Source organism: Thalassophryne amazonica, chromosome 8, assembly GCF_902500255.1.
Source record: "Thalassophryne amazonica chromosome 8, fThaAma1.1, whole genome shotgun sequence".
NCBI lineage: Eukaryota > Metazoa > Chordata > Actinopteri > Batrachoidiformes > Batrachoididae > Thalassophryne > Thalassophryne amazonica.
The window spans coordinates 19,021,192-19,039,841 of NC_047110.1; the positions used below are offsets into that span (position 1 = coordinate 19,021,192).

At 47.8% G+C, this 18,650-nt stretch overlaps 1 pseudogene; it reads left to right on the top strand.

Annotated features, from left to right (window-relative positions):
- Window positions 1–782: 782 nt before the first annotated feature.
- LOC117514865 lies at window positions 783–4,897 on the top strand (annotated as a pseudogene).
- The last annotated feature ends 13,753 nt before the right edge of the window (window positions 4,898–18,650 follow it).

An 18,650-nucleotide genomic window follows, 5' to 3' on the forward strand; every position in this document is an offset into this window, starting at 1 on the left:
GCGCTCACATATGAAAATCCACTGACGTCTTCATTGCTCGCGATGGACTTCCATGATTTTCAATATGATTGGAGCATCTTTTAATTTTGACCTCTGTGTAATTCTTCAATTGACCCCTACCTGACCATCGATTGAAAATTCAAGTGGCCAATCGAGTTTTTCAAAAGAGGATTGTCTGAGGAGTATTTCTGCTGAATTTGATGCTTTTATCACCATTTGCAGGATTCCCCTCTAAATATTCTCTTATCTGCTGCACTATAATGAGTTGAGCAAGGCGATACATTCTCAGACTGTGTTAACCCTTGAATTCAAACATCTCAGAGCAAATGCACACTTTGCAAAGTAAGATGTTGGAGACCAGGGAATATTCATATGTAAGCGCCATTTTTTGGAATAAGATATTTGAAGCTAATGTAATTACAAGGTTTAAATAATTTAGAACAATTCATGTGTATTTTGTTTAAAAGGATAATGTAGTGCTCTCAACACTGACGGTATAATTCACTTTCTTATAAGTGTTCTGTTAGGTGCTATGTTGTGATTCATGTAATAGTAGCGATCCCTTTAAGAGCTCTGGTGACGTGTTCTGTTTCCGGCTTTTCTGTTGGCGCGCGGCGCCATGTTTGTAGTCCGTAATAAACGCGCGGTGCCATGTTTGTAGTCTGTTAATAAACGCGACTCAAAGAGTCTTAATGAGAAAAGTTTCGGCTCGTCTTTTCGCCAAAAGACAACTTCTACACTGGTGACCCCGACGTTTGTTTACTGGACGTATCCAGATCGCCATGACCGCCAACGCTGTGTCTCTCAAGCTCCCCGAATTCTGGGAATCTTCTGCTTCAGCCTGGTTCGCTCAGACTGAGGCACAGTTTGCCTTGCATCAGATCACCACTGACGAAACTAAATACTACTACGTGGTATCTGCCCTCGGAGGTTCTACGGCATCGAGAGTGGTGAGCCTTCTTAAACGTTCTCCTCTGACGGAAAAGTATGAAACTCTGAAGGAATACTTACTTCAAACATTCGAACTGTCTGACGCTGAGAGGGCCAATAGGCTTTTCTATCTTCAAGGGCTCGGTGACAGCAAGCCCTCAGAGCTAATGGACAGAATGCTCGACCTGCTTGGCGACAACAAGCCAGATTACCTTTTCCGCCACCTTTTCCTACGCCAACTGCCTGCTCATGTGAGAGCTGCTTTGGCCAACACTGCCAGCACTGATTGCAGAGCACTGGCTGCTGAGGCTGACAAGTGTTTCCTGGCGAGTCAGCAGCCCTGCGCAGCCGCCCTTCTCCCTGCTGGTGCTGTATCAGAAGTACCGGATGATCATATGCTCAACGCAGCAGCCCCGCGTCGGCAGCAGTCTTCAGGTGTGTGCTTCTACCATGCCAGGTTTGGCCCCAAGGTCAAACGATGCCGCTCTCCATGCAGCTTCAGTGGAGTGGGAAACGCCAAGGCCGGCGCTCACTAGTGGCCGTGAGCGTCGGCCATGCCGGCAGGCTGCTCTTCATCCACGACTCCGTCTCCGGCCGACGCTTCCTCTGCGACACAGGGGCACAGCGGAGTCTACTGCCTGCTTCACAGGTGGACGTGGTAGCTGACACCCACAGCCCCCCCATGGAAGCCGCCAATGGTAGCCCCATCCATATGTACGGCACAAGGCATGTTGAACTGTGTTTTGGGGGCCAACGCTTTAGCTGGGACTTTGTGACTGCCAAAGTAGCCGTTCCCCTCTTAGGATCAGATTTTTTGTGTGCATATGGACTGTTGGTGGACGTTAAAAATCAGTGCATGATCGACGCCGTCACTTTCTGTTCGTATGCATGCGCCCTCAGCAACTCTGATGCACTGCACCTCTCCAGCCTGCTCTCTGTCACGGACAGTTTCCAGCGTCTGCTCGCCGAGTTCCCAGCACTCACACAGCCCACCTTCTCCTCTTCCACAGCCAAGCACGGTGTCGAGCATCACATTGACACCACTGGCCCGCCTGTATATGCCCGCGCTCGACGCCTCGAGCCGAACAAGCTCGAGTCCATGGAGCGCCTGGGGATTGTTCGTCGCTCCAACAGTCCTTGGGCCTCCCCCCTACACCTCGTCCCCAAGCCGGGGGGGGGGGCTGGCGTCCTTGTGGGGACTACTGATGGCTCAAGGACGCGACAACGCCTGACCGCTACCCAGTGCCGCACATCCAGGATTTTTCAGCGCACCTGGCTGGTAAGGTCATTTTTTCGAAGGTGGACCTGATCAGAGGATACCATCAAGTGCCCGTACACCCTCTCGACATCCCAAAAACAGCTGTAATTGTTGTGAAAGTGTAGTGACACGGACCCACAACAGGGGGCGTAAATGAACGGACAATAGAAGGAGTTAAATTTGAACACTTTACTGTTGTGAATGCCACAACCACACACAGCAGATTATAGAATAAATACAAAGTCAATGGATAAAGGTGTCGTGTGGGCAGGCTCGATGATAGGAGGCGTCCGTCTAGAGAAGAACCGGAACCACACGATTTCCTCCGCCACCGAACCAGAAGGATACTGGAGCCGCCAGGTCCCGAGTCCCTCAGGTGGCCACCGTCTCCGCGTGTCGGATCTGGTACTGCTGGCGAAGAGCAAAAACAGTCAAGTGTGGGTGTATGTACACCCAGTAACAACAACAGTGGGCATTCCACCTCCACCTCTAACACACACTCCTGCAGTGTCTGTCTAATCACTTATCTGGCGGAAAGCAGAGCGAAGCAGTCGCAGCCCACGCCGGTCCTTCGGGAAGACAGCTGCAACAATGTATCTACTGGAATCAATATAGGAATATTCAGGCTGAGAGTGTTACCTCCGTAGAAGAACGATATCTCAGCGACGTGGTGGAGGTGTCATCCTGCTTTTATCCGGGGTGAAGTGCAGATGATTGGTGACAGCTGTCATAGCCGATGAGTGACAGCTGTCAACCCGGCCGCTCTTGGGAGGTGGCAGCGCCCTCTCGTGCCTGAAGCCCGCACTTCAGGCAGGGCACCCTCTGGTGGTGGGCCAGCAGTACCTCCTCTTCTGGCGGCCCACACAACAGTAATCATGCCGTTTGGTTTGTTTGAGTTCCTGCCCACCCCGTTTGGGCTCAAGAATGCTGCTCAAACTTTCCAGCAGCTCATGGACTCTGTGTTACAGGATCTGCCTTTCATGTTTGTGTAACTTGACGACATCCTGGTGGCCAGTTCATCATCTTCAGAGCACCTTTCGCACCTTCGCACTCTGTTCGAGCGACTTACCGAGCACGGGCTCATCATCAATTCAGCCAAGTGGGAGTTCGGCCTGTCCACCATAGACTTCTATGCGGGCACAGAGTCACAAAGGACGGGGTTGTTCCTCTTCCGTCAAAAGTGGAGGACATCACCACTTTCCCACGCCCAGTCACTGTCAAGCCTTACAGGAGTTCCTAGGCATGGTTAACTTCTACCCACCGTTTTTCTCCCCCAGGCGCCGCCCCAAATCATGCCGACCCTTGCTACGAGGCTCTGAAAGGCGGCAAGCCTAAGCACACTGTGGGCTGGTAGGGCCGGAAAGAGACAAGGCTTTTGCCGGACGCTAAGACAGCCCTGGCTAAGGCCGCCCATGTTGTGGCCCATCCCGCCTCCTCCGCCCCCAATCGCACTTACCATGGACGCCTCAGACTACTGCCGGTCGGTGAGGTTTACGAGCAGGTGGGTGGGTAATGCCCTGGCAGCCCTCTCGCCTTTTTCAGCAGGCCGTTGCGTCCCAGTGAACGCGAAGTTATAGCACCTTCGATCGGGAGCTACATGGGGTGTACCTCGCCATCCAACACTTTTGTTCACTGCTGGAGGGACGCCTTTTCACCATTTTTGTGGACCACAAGCCTCTGACTTTCGCCATGTCCAAAGTCACTCAGCCATGGTCGGGCAGGCAACAGCGACAGCTGACTTACATTTCGGAGTTCATGACGGACATTGCACACCTTTCTGGAAAGCACAACCATGTCGCAGATTGCCTCTCCCGCGTTGTTGTGGGGGCGGTCCACCTTGGCCTGGACTACGACAGCATGGCAGCAGAGCAGGCCACAGACCCGGACGTGCAGGCTTGCCGTTCATCCGTTACTGGGCTGCAGCTACAGGATGTGGCATTTGGCGATGCTGGCACCACTCTGCTTTGCCGACGTCTCCATGGGCTCTCCTAGGTCTGTTTGCTGCCTGCGACGTGGAGGGTGACCTGTTTTTGACGCCATCCATGGCCTCTCACACCCTGCGAACCAAGGCCTCACAACGGCTGGTGGCCAGCCAAGTTTGTGTGGCACGGTCTTAAAAAGGACGTGAGGGACTGGGCAAACACTTGCATGGAGTGCCAACGTGCCAAAGTACATCGCCACACCAAAGCGCCACTGGAACAGTTTCAAGTGCCAGAACAACGTTTCGACCACGTCAACATCGACCTAGTTGGCCCACTTCCACCCTCGCAGGGTTACACTCATGTGTTCACTATGGTCGACAGGACCACACGGTGGGCAGAGGCGTTCCACTGTTCATCTATACCATCGGCTGATGTGGCACGGGCATTTATTGGCACCTGGGTGTCCCGTTTTGGCACCCCATCAGACATTTCCTCGGACCGGGGCGTTCAGTTTACCTCTGAACTTTGGAACACTGTCGCAGGAAGCTTGGGAGTTAAACTCCACCGCACCACGGCCTACCACCCCCAGAGTAATGGCCTCTGCGAATGTTTTCACAGGTCAATGAAAGCCTCCCTGCGTGCTAGCCTGAAGGACAGTTCCTGGGCTGACAAGCTCCCATGGGTCATGCTGGGCATCAGGACAGCACCGAAGGAAGACCTTCAGGCCTCCTCCGCAGAGCTGGTCTATGGTCAGCCACTACGGGTCCCCCGGGGATTTCGTCCCTAACACCACGACCCTTGGTCAGCCACATCCCAGCACTCCAGCCTGTTGGATAATGCCAGGCTGTTTGCTCCACTTCCTACTTCCTGTCACGGTTTGCCGAACTCTCACGTCCCCAGTAGCCTACAGTCTGCTGGCTATGTTTTCATTCGAGCAGATGATCACCACGGACCTCTCCGTCTGCCTTACGAGGGCCCTTTCCGTGTTGTGGAAACTGGGGACAAGCACTTTGTGGTAGACATTGGGGGCAAACCGGAGTGTATATCTGTGGACCGCCTTAAGCCAGCTCACCTAGATCTGGCCACGCCAGTTGAGTTGGCGCAACCCCCTAAACGAGGACGGCCTCTGACTAGGCTCCCTTTTCCTGTTCCCCCTGCCCCTCGACCATGCCGCTGGGGAGCCCTGCAGACAGCCACTGAGGGGGCGGTTCCGCCTTCTCCCATACGGCGGAGCCGCACTGGACGTTTGATTCGCCCCCCACCGTTGATAACATTTTTTCTTTTTGTTCAGGTGTCCTTTTAAGTGAATTCTGGGGGGGCATGTGTAGTGCTCTCAACACTGACGGCATAATTCACTTTCTTATAAGTGTTCTGTTAGGTGCTATGTTGTGATTCATGTAATAGTAGCGGTCCCTTTAAGAGCTCGGGTGACGTGTTCTGTTTCCGGCTTTTCTGTTGGCGTGCGGCACCATGTTTGTAGTCCGTAATAAACGCGCGGTACCGTGGCCTTTCTGTGTGGAGTTTGCATGTTCTCCCTGTGTTTGCGTGGGTTTTCCTCCGGGTGCTCCGGTTTCCTCCCACATCCAAAGACATGCGGGTTAGGTGGATTGGGATCTTTAAATTGTCTGTAGGTGTGTGTGTGGGTGTGTCTGTGTTTATTTGTCTATTTGTGGCCCTGCAACAGACTGGCGTCCTGTCCTGGTGTACCCTGCCTCGCGCTCTATGACTGCTGGGCATAGGCTCCAGCCCCCGCGACTCTTAATTGGACTAAGTGGTAGAAGATGAATGAATGAATGAATCTGTAACTGAGATGATTTATTTTTAAGTTTAGATATTACAATACATGTGAACACAAGGTGTAATTTCCTAAAGGTGCTGTCAACTGACTGCCTGATCAGCAAAGGAGCCAAGAAAAAAGAAACAATGAATGTGTGGCGTGCACTGTGTGTGTGCATACAGTGTCCTTAGTTCCCAAACACTTATGAGTGTTGTTAGAAGGAAAGGTGATGTAACACAGTGGTAAACATACCACTGTACCAGCTTTTTTGAAATGTGTTGCAGGCATCCATTTCAAAATTATCAAATATTTGCACAAAACAAAAAACTTTATCAGTTTGTACATTAAATATCTTGTCTTTGTAGTGTATTCAATTGAATATAGGTTGTAGAGGATTTGCAAATCATTGTATTCTGTTTATATTTACATTTTTCACAACGTCCGAACTTCATTGGAATAGGGTTATAGAAAATCAATCAGTGAATGAATGAATTATTTACAGGGTTTGGAAATGAAGGGACTTTCTGAAACAATAGTCATCATTCATGAATGTACATGCAATTTTTTTAAAATGTTAAATCAAACAAATCAAATCTAAAAACTGGCACTACATTTCAAGTCCAAAATGGCTGCATACATAGGCAAAATTACCAAAAAAGTAATTGTCCAGTTACTTATGGACCCAATAATATGTGTTTTGTTTTTTTTCTTTTTCTTTTTTAGGCACTGACAAAGAAAGAGGCCTCACAAACTGGAACATCATTCAAGATAACCAAATGAAAATAAGTACGTGTGCGATCTGTCCTGCTACGATATCCCGTTCTGTGCTGACTTTTTGAAAGGTGTTCCCAGTATGTGCCATTCTTACCTTCGTTCAAGACCAAACAAGCGAGAAGATACAAGTAATCTCATTTTTGCTCTGCAAGCCATTGTGTAAATAAATAGGAAACAAATATGCCGCTGCAGATGTGAAAAGAACAACTGTTCAATGTCGAAAACTGAGGCAACACTCACCATACTCACTTCATAGACTAACACACACACATGATTTTACGCAATAAACAACAAATCAAAAAAGGTAAACAGACTTCCTTTTCTGCAAATTGACAATTATGTGTTCATAGAACTCCTGCTGGAAGCATTAATATTGTTGAGGGTGAATTGACAAATGTAGAAGCAACAAATGTAACAATAAGCCAATATTTTGATCATCCTGTGTTTTTGACCGGTACAAGATAAACCCTCATGAGGTCTTACTGACCTGCACACACCCCCCGCTGTGAATTAAACAAAAAAGCTGCAGACTTTCATATTGAATGAATGAATGATGAAGCGCTTATTGCTTATTACTTATTATCTGATATATGCAAATTTAATAGGCCTTTGATGATGGAGGTTATTGGGCAACCTTCCACATAATTACTGTCCGTCTGGATCCACGTTTATTCCTGCAAACTAAACATTGTTTCAGACATACAAAAGGGAAATAACATTGACTCACTGTGTCTTTATAAAGTTAAAGTTTGCTATTTTTAATCCATATTTAAATGTGTTTATGTGTGATAGAATTTATGTTGGGCTTCATGTTAAATGTTTACTGTGTGGAATCACCAAGCCTGTACTTGCAAAAGGTTTGTATGTCTAATGGGTAGGTTTTGGGATAAAAAGAAAAGAATTGGTCAACACTTTGGTCAGATTAATGCTGAAAATAAATAAAGTTGATCAAATACACTTATTGCCTTGTTTTAACGATTTTAATCACTTTTAACTAATTAAGCTGGCACCCTGCTGATTCTTAGTTAACTGATACACATAGACAGTCTCTCTCACTTTGGGGAAAAAAGGATTATGCATTTTTTTTTATTTTTCCACATTACTTCCCTCCCCAAACTAATTTTGCAGCTGTAATGGACTTTGTAGAACAAATAAATAAATGTAATTAGAAGAAAGCAATATGCAGTGGGGCTAATAAAAAAAAGAAAAATTGATACCATGGGCCGCACTTCCCTATTGAATACATTATTGGATTATGGTATCACTGGTGTCACAGGATTGGATAGTTGGTTATTTACACAACAGGTATCAATGTGTTCATATTCTAAACTCAGAATTATTTGAAGATTAGATGTGGAATCGTTTGGGACATGTTTTGGATACATTGGGGGCGAGACTACAGACATTCATACCATGGTTTAACTCAAACAAATTATCACTTCATCTCAGTAAAATAAAGTGCATTGTGCTTGGAAATAAGGCCAGGATTTCAAGCAGAACAATTGAAATTGTAACTGGAACCAAATGTTTTGAGTTACTATTGATGATGAATTAAGTTGGACAAGACGCATAGATTATGCCAACTCCAAAATGTCAAAATGCATTGCAATTCTGTATAAGGCCCATGATTTCTTTTCTTAATTACTCACTTTATATTCATTAATAGCTCCATCTATGACATACTGCATTTAGGTTTGGGGAACATATATAAAACAAATACTAATTCAGCATTGTTATTGCAAAAAGTAACCATCAGTAATAAAACCTTTCCTAACCCACTATTTAATTTACTGGAACATTCTGAAATGCATGGACTTAGTTGATTACATTACAATACATAGCAAAAAACAAACTTCGATTCCAACATGTTTCTAATCTGTTTAAAATGAAGGACTCCGGTTACAACTTGAGAAGAATATCATTATTTGGTAATCTGAAGATGAAACCTAAAAAAATATATAAATAACTAAGTGAATCCAATGTCTGTGCTTTGCTATTGCTGTATCCCTTATGATGAGTGTAGTTTCCTGGGGTAAGAAGGGGGTGGCTGATGGATATAAATTGGTGGATCAAAGTGTAGTGGGATTGAGTCAACCATCTGTTAGGGGTACAAGATAACCAAAAAATGTAGATAGATTTAATTATATCCATTTCAATGTGCAAAGATTGAATAATCTGACCAGAGACACTATGACTGGACCACATGAACAACTAAAAGTTACAACTTTCAATATTCCTACAAATTTGATGATCTGTGAAGATTTAAACTGTTTGGATATGACACCTCAAATGGTTGCTCCCCCACCTCTTGGCACCACTGCCCAGTTGGTATCCTTTCTCAGGCGAGTTTTGGAAGTTCTGTTTAATAAATCTGCGTGTGGAGGGCTATCCGCCGAGGTAATTGTGTTCAAATTTAAATAACTGGTAAAATCCTTCTTTCAAATGAACAGATGTGTGGGATAAGAGTGACGGGGGTAAGGCGAGGTCACTGGAGACCCCTGAAATATCCCAAGACCCTGCACATATAAAGCTGCTGTGTGTTAAGTTCAGTTTTGGTGAATTCTAATCAATGAAGCTGTGCCAGCAGTCAGGCCCAAAGCAAATGCAGAGGTTAGGACTAACCTCCCAATCTGTAACCATTTATCCACATAGCTTGGCATTTGGCATTAAAAAAAATAATCTGCTTTACAATGTGATAAACTAAAAAAAAAAAACCAATGTGATAAACTAAAAAAAAAAGTTTGAAGTCAGATGTAAGAAAAATGGCTCAATATTTTGCAAATATAAGCAATAAATAATCAGTGTTGCCACAGTAACTTTGAAAAATTACTTAATTCATTACTTTGTACAGTTAACAGGAATATTTAAATCTTATTACATCATATTACAAAACAACTGACGTTATCAACACTGAATCCTAATTTGTCAAATTATTCCAATGACAATAGAAGGCATTAGAGCGCTAATGCAAATCCATGACTTTGTGTTCTCCTTGTGACCTCATTATGACACCACATATGCCAGTTAATCACAAATATTTTGCTGATCAATATAAACTTTAGCTCATCTCAATAGCCCTTGCAGAGATATAGCAGAAACTGTATTTTTTTTCCCCTTTTTTTTATTGACATTGACCTTTGTCTGATTATACTAGTCAACACGATTTTTCTTTCATGAAGTTTTTCAATGGATTTTGGGTCATTTGTTGGCACATCACATCACATTTTTGATTTTTGGAAGTCTCACTTTTGTGGTTCGCTCAGTGGCCCGTTTGGCTGTGGTTTTTGGTTTTGTCTCGTTCTTGGGTTTTTAGTTGTGGTTAATTCTTTAAGGGCTTTTATATTCTGTATGTATTCAGTTGTTTCTTTTCTTACATTTTGTGCATGTGTTCATTTAGTCTTATGTTCTGTATAGGTTTATAAGTTATTGTTTACCAGCTCAATAAAAAATCTCATATGATCAATAAACACTTTTGCACTGTCACTGCATATTCACATAAAATTTAGAGAATCATTTAGGGGTACAATTTTTGATAAAGGATTTTGTATGGCCCCTTTGAGTTTAGGGCCCTGTCCCACTGGCATTTAGGAGGATTTGCGTATGGATTGCGCACAAAATTGGCCCATATTCGCCAAACATCCGCAATATCTGTGTAACATGCCTGTATGACTCGGCCGTCATCCGAACACGCCCGTGATCATCTGCAGAGGCACGCATTTCTGCAGCCAGGATTTTTGAGCTGTTCAAAAATCTGAATGCGGATAACATCCGCCTTACATACTCTATATATACTCAATTCATACACAATACATACTCTATGCGCTGTATATCTGCCGCTAACCACTGATATCCACAACTGACGGGGATTTGCGGCTTGGCGCCCAGCGAACCGGGACAGTGTGTAAAACAGATATATTGCGTGCCCATCATGTCCACATCACAAATTAAAATATGTTGTAGTGAATGCATACAAATTGGCCACAAATAAAGCGTTTTTATTACATCTGCTTTGCAGCTGATTTGCGGACAATCTATGAATGCATAACAAACACGTCACGTAAACCCAAAGTGTGGCAGAAAGCGACATACCTGCCAGTCAGTGCCAGTCCGGCTGTGTAAATCCACAAAGACATAGCTGCTGCAATCCAGAACTTTTATTTAACACCAACAAAAGGAAGAGTTGCTGTTTACCCACAACTCACTCAAAAAAAAAAGACACCATCTTACACCCCAAGCGGCTTCCCCCTCCCGCTCCCCAAACTCATGAACAGTTAACCCTCGCATGACAACACTCTGTGATCAACTTGCCCAAGTCCAGAGGCTGTATTGGTGTGAATTGTGATGCCGACGGCCCGAGTGCGCTTATTTTATGACCGCAATGCAGATGCCGTGCATGCGCAACACGTGCACGATGCATTCATAATACACCCGTAATACTGCCGTGATAATCTCAATATATCGGATCAGTTTCCTCACTACATGCGTTATATAACCATGATTGTTCATCATATATTCACTATATATTATTAATATATCCGTAATTCATACTGGGACATTTGTTATTTTTGGCCATTTTTGTTGTGGACGACAACGAACGCCCGCAATTTGTATACTCAATTCATGCGCAATTAATCCTCTCCCCAGTGGGACGGGGCCCTAACATGCAGTGCCTTGCAAAAGTATACACCCCTTTGGGCTTTTACACATTTTAATTTGTTTATGCCATTTCAAATACAACAAGTAATTCAGGCTTTATATTAAAATTTGAAAACTTATCCTCCAACTCAAGCTGAAAGCAAATCTCATCAGCTTAATATAAATTAAATAAAAATATCAAAGCCACAATGATGGGTTGCATAAAAAATGGCACCTTTTAGTACAACCCCAATTACAATGAAGTAGGGATGTTGTGTAAAATGTAAATAAAAACAGAATACAATGACTTGCAAATCCTCTTCAACCTATATTTGTCACGATTTCGGCCAGATCTTTGGGTTTGATTTGGGTTTTCCCTCTTTTTTCCCCTTCACATGCTCCGGTCTTGATTTACAAGTTATTTTATTTTCATCATGTGATTATTCTCTGTTCTGTTTTGATTTGTCACTAGTTTTCTTCAGTCATTTGTGTTTTCATTTATTGTTTAATTTATCACTTGTTTACAGTATCTAGTTGCTCTCATTTGTAATATTTGTTGTACTATTATGTCAAGATTTGTTTTCTGTTATTGCTTAGTCACTGCTTTTTCTTATGGTTTGTTTTAGCACCTTGTTAAGTCAGTTTTGGTTTAATTTAGTTTTAGTATTTATCTGTATCTTCTCATGCAGTCTTCATTAGGTTATCACTTGTTTATTTTGCTATTAATACTTGTTTAGTTTTGCTTTAGTATCTACGCTCCATGTTTTCTGATTAGTTTGTCATGTTCCAGTTCGATGTTATATTTTATTCTGTCTTCAGTTGTAGCTCTGTTCTTAGGTCTCTGTTTCACTCCACACCCTGCACCCGCTGTATGTTTTCATTCCTCTCGCATCGTTGTCTGTGTTGTCACGTCATGTCACTCTACTAGCCCTGTGCCCTCCTCTCACACTTTGTCCCAGTCTGCTTTGTGTTTTCATTTACTCACGCTCTTGGCACCTGTTCACATATCTTTGTCTATTACATCTGTTGGGGAAGTGTAAGACACAGACCCACACAGGGGGCGTAAATGAACGGACAATAGAGATGCCAATAAATACAATTTAATATTGCAAAATGTGCACAACAGGTCAAAATACTGCTTTAGTCTGTCAATTAAAGTTCTACAAGAAGATGACGTGTGGGCAGGCCCGAGGATAGGAGATGCCTTATCCAGAGAAGAGCCGAGACCCACAAGGTTCCACTGCCAACGGAGACCTGCAACACACCGGAGCCGCCAAATCCCGAGTCCCCAGGTGGCCACTGCTCCCAGCTGTCATATCTGGTACTGCTGGCAGGAAAAACAAACAGGTTATGGTGGGTGTGTGTACACCCAGCAAAACAGTCAGCAAAAACACAGTTCCTTCCTGAGGGAAAAACCTCCACCTCCAAACACAGGAACACAGAGTACGTGCAGTGCCTTATGTAACACTTAACAAGTCTGGAGTGAGGAGTGGGTATGCCAACTCCTTCCAACTTCCACAAACTCGGCTACAAGCTGCAAGTGTACAAAAGGTTACGACTGCAAAAAGCTCTGCTGCAAAGACGTGTGCGTACGGCACAGAACGGCTGAGTCGGTTTACCTATCTGGTAAGCTGATAACTTGGCAGGGTTCTGATGATTCTCCCAGGCTTTTATGGTGGTCATGATGATGATGATGATGATGACTGACAGCTGTCAGTGTCGGTGCACCTGGAGTTCCTGTGAGGCGGCTGCATGAAACCCGACAACAGGCAGGGCGCCCTCTGGTGGTGAGCCAGCAGTACCTCCTCTTCGGGCGGCCCACACAACAGGACCCCCCCCCCCCCCCCCCCCCCCCCCCAACAGGCGCCTGACCAGGCTTGTCGGGATGTCGCTGGTAGAAATATGCCAGGAGGGCTGGATCCAGGATGAAGCTCCTCTTCACCCAGGAGAGTTCTTCGGGTCCGTAACCCTCCCAGTCCACCAGATATTGGAGACCCCGACCCCTCCGGCGGACATCCAGGAGCCTGCGGACTGTCCACGCAGGCTCGCCGTCGATGATGCGGGCAGGAGGTGGCACTGGTCCGGGTGTGCAGAGGTCTGAGGTGTGGTATGGCTTAATCCTGGACACATGGAATACGGGGTGTATCCGCAGTGAAACTGAAACTCCCAGCTTCACTGCGGCTGGACTGATGACCTTGGTGATGGTGTATGGTCTGATGTACCTGTCCGTTAGTTTCGGTGAGTCCGTATGCAGAGGAATGTTCTTGGTTGAAAGCCAAACCTCCTGCCCGGGCTGGTATGTGGGGGCCGGGGTACGTCGGCGGTCCGCATGGCTCTTCGCCCTCGTCCGGGCTGTCAGAAGGGCAGAGCGGGCTGTGCACCACACCCGACGGCACCTTCTGAGGTGGGCCTAGACCAAGGGGACCCTGACCTCTCCCTCCACAGCCAGAAACAATGGGGGCTGGTACCACAAACACTCCTCGAATGGGGAGAGGCCGGTCGCCGAAGATATTTGGCTGTTGTGGGCGTACTCGATCCAGGCCAGATGTTGACTCCAGGCCGTCGGATGCGCGGAGGTCACACATCTTAGGGCCTGCTCCAGATCTTGATTAGCCCGCTCTGCTTGTCCATTAGTCTGGGGGTGGTACCCGGACGAGAGGCTCACGGTGGCCCCCAGTTCTCTACAGAAACTCCTCCAGACATGCGAGGAGAACTGGGGACCACGGTCTGAGACGATGTTCATAGGGATACCATGCAGACTCACGACGTGGTGGACCAGGAGGTCTGCAGTCTCCTGGGCCGTCTGGAGCTTCGGGAGGGCGACAAAGTGGGCCGCCTTGGAGAACCGGTCCACTATCATCAAGATGGTCATCATACCCTGGGACGCAGGGAGACCCGTGACGAAGTCCAGGCCTATATGGGACCAGGGGCATTGAGGCACCGGCAACGGCTGGAGAAGTCCTTTTTCCTGTTGGTGAACAGCCTTGCCCCTGGCGCAGATGGTGCAGGCCCGGACATACTCCCGGGCTTCTAGTGACGCCCACCAGAAATGCTGCCGGACCACTGCCATGGTCCTTTGCACCCCTGGATGGCAGGAGAGCTTGGAACCGTGACAGAAGTCCAGGACCACAGCTCTTGCCTCTGGTGGGATGTACAGTCTGTCATTTGGTCCTCCGCCAGGGTCCGGGTGTTGCATCAGGGCCTCACTGACGATGTCTTCCACATCCCATGTGAAGGTGGCGACGATAGTGGACTCCAGGATGATGGTGTCAGGTAGATCCGACAGCTCTGTTTTGACCTCCTCTTCATGCACCCGGGACAGTGCGTCAGACCGTTGGTTTTTGGTCCTAGGGTGGTATGTAATCCGAAAATCAAAACAACCAAAGAACAGTGACCAACGGGCTTGCCTGGGGTTCAGACGCTTAGTGGTCCGGATGTATTCCAGGTTCCGATGGTCAGTGAAAACCGTGAATGGTACCACACCTCCCTCCAACAAGTGTCTCCACTCCTCCAAGGCCTCTTTCACCATCAGGAGCTCCCGATTGCCGATGTCATAGTTCCGTTCTGCTGGGGTTAACCTGCGGGAAAAATAGGCACAAGGGTGGAGAACTTTGTCGGACTCCCCGCTCTGGGACAGCACGGCTCCTATCCCTGAGTCAGAGGCGTCCACTTCAACAACAAACTGGCGTTTAGGATCGGGCTGCACCAGAACTGGCGCAGTCGAGAACCGACGTTTCAACTCCCTAAACACGGCTTCGCACCGATCCGACCAGGTGAAGGGGACTTTTGGGGAGGTCAGGGCTGTCAGGGGACCAACCACCTGACTGTAGCCCTTGATGAACCTCCTATAGAAATTTGCGAAGCCAAGGAACTGTTGCAGCTTCCTACGGCTTGCCGGTTGGGGCCAATCTCTCACCACCGCAACCTTGGCCAGATCGAGTGCGACGGAGTTGGAGGAGATAATGAACCCCAGGAAGGACAAAGAAGTACGGTGGAACTCGCACTTCTCGCCCTTCACAAACAGCCGGTTGTCCAACAACCGCTGCAGGACCTGATGTACATGCTTCACATGGGTCTCATGATCCGGGGAGAAGATGAGGATATCATCCAGGTATACGAAGATGAACCGATGCAGGAAGTCCCGCAAGACGTCATTTACCAACGCTTGGAACGTCGCGGGGGCGTTAGTGAGGCCGAACAGCATGACCAGGTACTCAAAGTGACCTAACGGGGTGTTAAATGCCGTCTTCTATTCGTCTCCCTTCCGGATCCGAACCAGGTGATACGCATTTCTAAGGTCCAGTTTTGTGAACATTTTGGCTCCATGCAGGGGCGTGAACACTGAATCCAACAGAGGCAACGGGTATCGATTGTGAACCATAATCTCGTTCAGCCCTCTGTAATCAATGCATGGACGGAGTCCGCAGTCCTTCTTGCCCACAAAAAAGAAACCAGCACCTAACAGGGAGGAAGAGTTCTGGATTAACCCGGCAGATAAAGAGTCCCGGATATAGGTCTCCAATGATTCGCGCTCAGGGCGTGAGAGGTTGTACAGTCTACTGGACGGATACTCAGCACCCGGAATCAAATCAATGGCACAATCATACGGCCGGTGCGGGGGAAGGGTGAGCGCCAGATCTTTGCTGAAAACGTCATAAAGATCATGGTACTCGGTCGGCACCGCCATAAGACTGGGGGGGACACGGACCTCCTGTTTAGCAATCGCACTGGGTGGGACCGAGGATCTTAGACACTCCCGGTGGTAGGTTTCGCGCCATTGAGCCACAACCCCAGTCGGCCAATCGATCCGGAGATTGTGCTTACTCATCCATGGATAACCCAAAATAATTCTGGAGGTAGAAGGTGTCACATAAAACACAATCTCCTCCCTGTGGTTTCCAGACACAACCAGTGTTAAGGGCTGTGTCTGGTGTGTTATTAATGGAAGAAGGGTGCCATCTAGTGCCCGTACCTTCAATGGAGAAGGAAGGGCCACTAGAGGGAGCCCTACTTCCTTAGCCCATCTGCTATCAAGCAGATTCCCTTCTGACCCCGTGTCGATAAGTGCTGGGGCATGAAGGGTTAAATCCCCACTGAGGATCATAACTGGGACTCGTGCGGATTTTCGTGCATTCCCCGCGTGTGTGTTGTGACCCACCCTTAGCCCAGTCTCTAAAAGCGAGTGTTGGTGCTTTGGCCGCTTGGGGCAATTCTTCTGCAAATGCTCACTTGAGCCGCAGATAACACACTCTCCACGGGCCAGCCTCCTTTGTCTGTTTACTGATCTCATTTTGGTCCTGCTCGTTTCCATGGCAACGTCAGCAGGAGGAGCTGTTGTCACGCGGAGCGCTCTGGCTTTGGAGCGTGGGGAAGGCGGCGCTGACTCGGACCCGGAAGGTGGAGGGACCGCTTGTGCCCGGCCACGTCCTTCGTCTCGCTCCCGTCGACGTTCTTTTATTCGGTTGTCTAACCGTATAACGAGGTCGATAAGCCCGTCTTATTCCCGCGGCTTGTCCTTAGCCACCAGGTGCTCCTTAAGGACCGGAGACAGTCCATTTACAAAGGCGGCGCGGAGCACTACCGTATTCCAGCTGGCTCTTGCTACTGCGACGCGGAAGTCAACTGCATACTCAGCGGCACTCCGATGCCCCTGTCGTATCGACAGCAGCACGTTTGAAGCAGTTTCACCTCGATTTGGGTGATCAAACACCTGTCGGAACTCCCTCACAAACCCAGTGTATGTTGTTAGAAGCCATGAACTCTGTTCCCAAAGCGCCGTAGCCCAGGCGCGTGCCTCACCTCGAAGCAAATTAACGACATAAGCCACCTGGCTGGAGTCTGATGCGTACATTACGGGACGTTGTGCGAAGACGAGCGAGCACTGCATTAAGAAGTACGTGCACGTCTCAACACAACCTCCGTACGGCTCCGGGGGGCTAATGTATGCTTCAGGAGACGGGGGGGTCGTTGAACAACCACTGGAGGGTCTCTCTTCAGCAACAGGTCCACAGGAGGAGGAGCAGCAGCTGCGCCCTGTGCACGCGCTTCCACCTGAGCGGTGAGAGCCTCCATCCTACGATCAAGCAGTATGTTCTACTCGGTCACCAAATCCAGCCGAGCAGTGAGGGTGGTTAATATTTGCTGCAACTCACCCAACCTGCCTCCTGCTGGAGCCTGTGCAACTTGCATCTCCATTGATTGTTCAACAGATGATATGTGCCCCTCGGAATCCATGACGTGTGGCCAAGTTATCCTGTTGGGGAAGTGTAAGACAGGGACCCACACAGGGGGCGTAAATGAACGGACAATAGAGATGCCAATAAATACAATTTAATATTGCAAAATGTGCACAACAGGTCAAAATACTGCTTTAGTCTGTCAATTAAAGTTCTACAAGAAGATGACGTGTGGGAAGGCCCGAGGATAGGAGATGCCTTATCCAGAGAAGAGCCTGGACCCACAAGGTTCCACCGGCAATGGAGACCTGCAACACACTGGAGCCGCCAAATCCCGAGTCCCCAGGTGGCCACTGCTCCCAGCTGTCAGATCTGGTACTGCTGGCAGGAAAAACAAACAGGTTATGGTGGGTGTGTGTACACCCAGCAAAACAGTCAGCAAAAACACAGTTCCTTCCTGAGGGAAAAACCTCCACCTCCAAACACAGGAACACAGAGTACGTGCAGTGCCTTATGTAACACTTAACAAGTCTGGAGTGAGGAGTGGGTACGCCAACTCCTTCCAACTTCCACAAACTCGGCTACAAGCTGCAAGTGTACAAAAGGTTATGACTGCAAAAAGCTCTGCTGCAAAGACGTGTGCGTACGGCACAGAACGGCTGAGTCGGTTTACCTGTCTGGTAAGCTGATAACTCGGCAGGGTTGTGATGATTCTCCCAGGCTTTTATGGTGGTCATGATGATGATGATGATGATGACTGACAGCTGTCAGTCTCGGCGCACCTGGAGCTCCTGTGAGGCGGCTGCGCCCGCTGGTGCCTGAAACCCGACAACAGGCAGGGCGCCCTCTGGTGGTGAGCCAACAGTACCTCCTCTTCGGGCGGCCCACACAACAACATCACTCCACTTTGTGCACTCCCTTCCTCACCATCTTGTCCCATCCATGCTTTTTGTTCACCAGCCACGCCCCCTTTCTAGATCCTTCTTCTCACGTGCACCTTGTCAACACCTGCCTATTTAATCTCCTCCCAGCCACCACACATTTGCCAGTTTGTTGTCGCTTCATGCACACATCCCAGCCTTTGTATTTTGTCCTGATTTCTTGCCTTGCCATGTACCGTATTTTTCTCTGTCCTCCTCAACCACACCTTTTTGCCTCAAGCTTGAAAACTGTGTTTG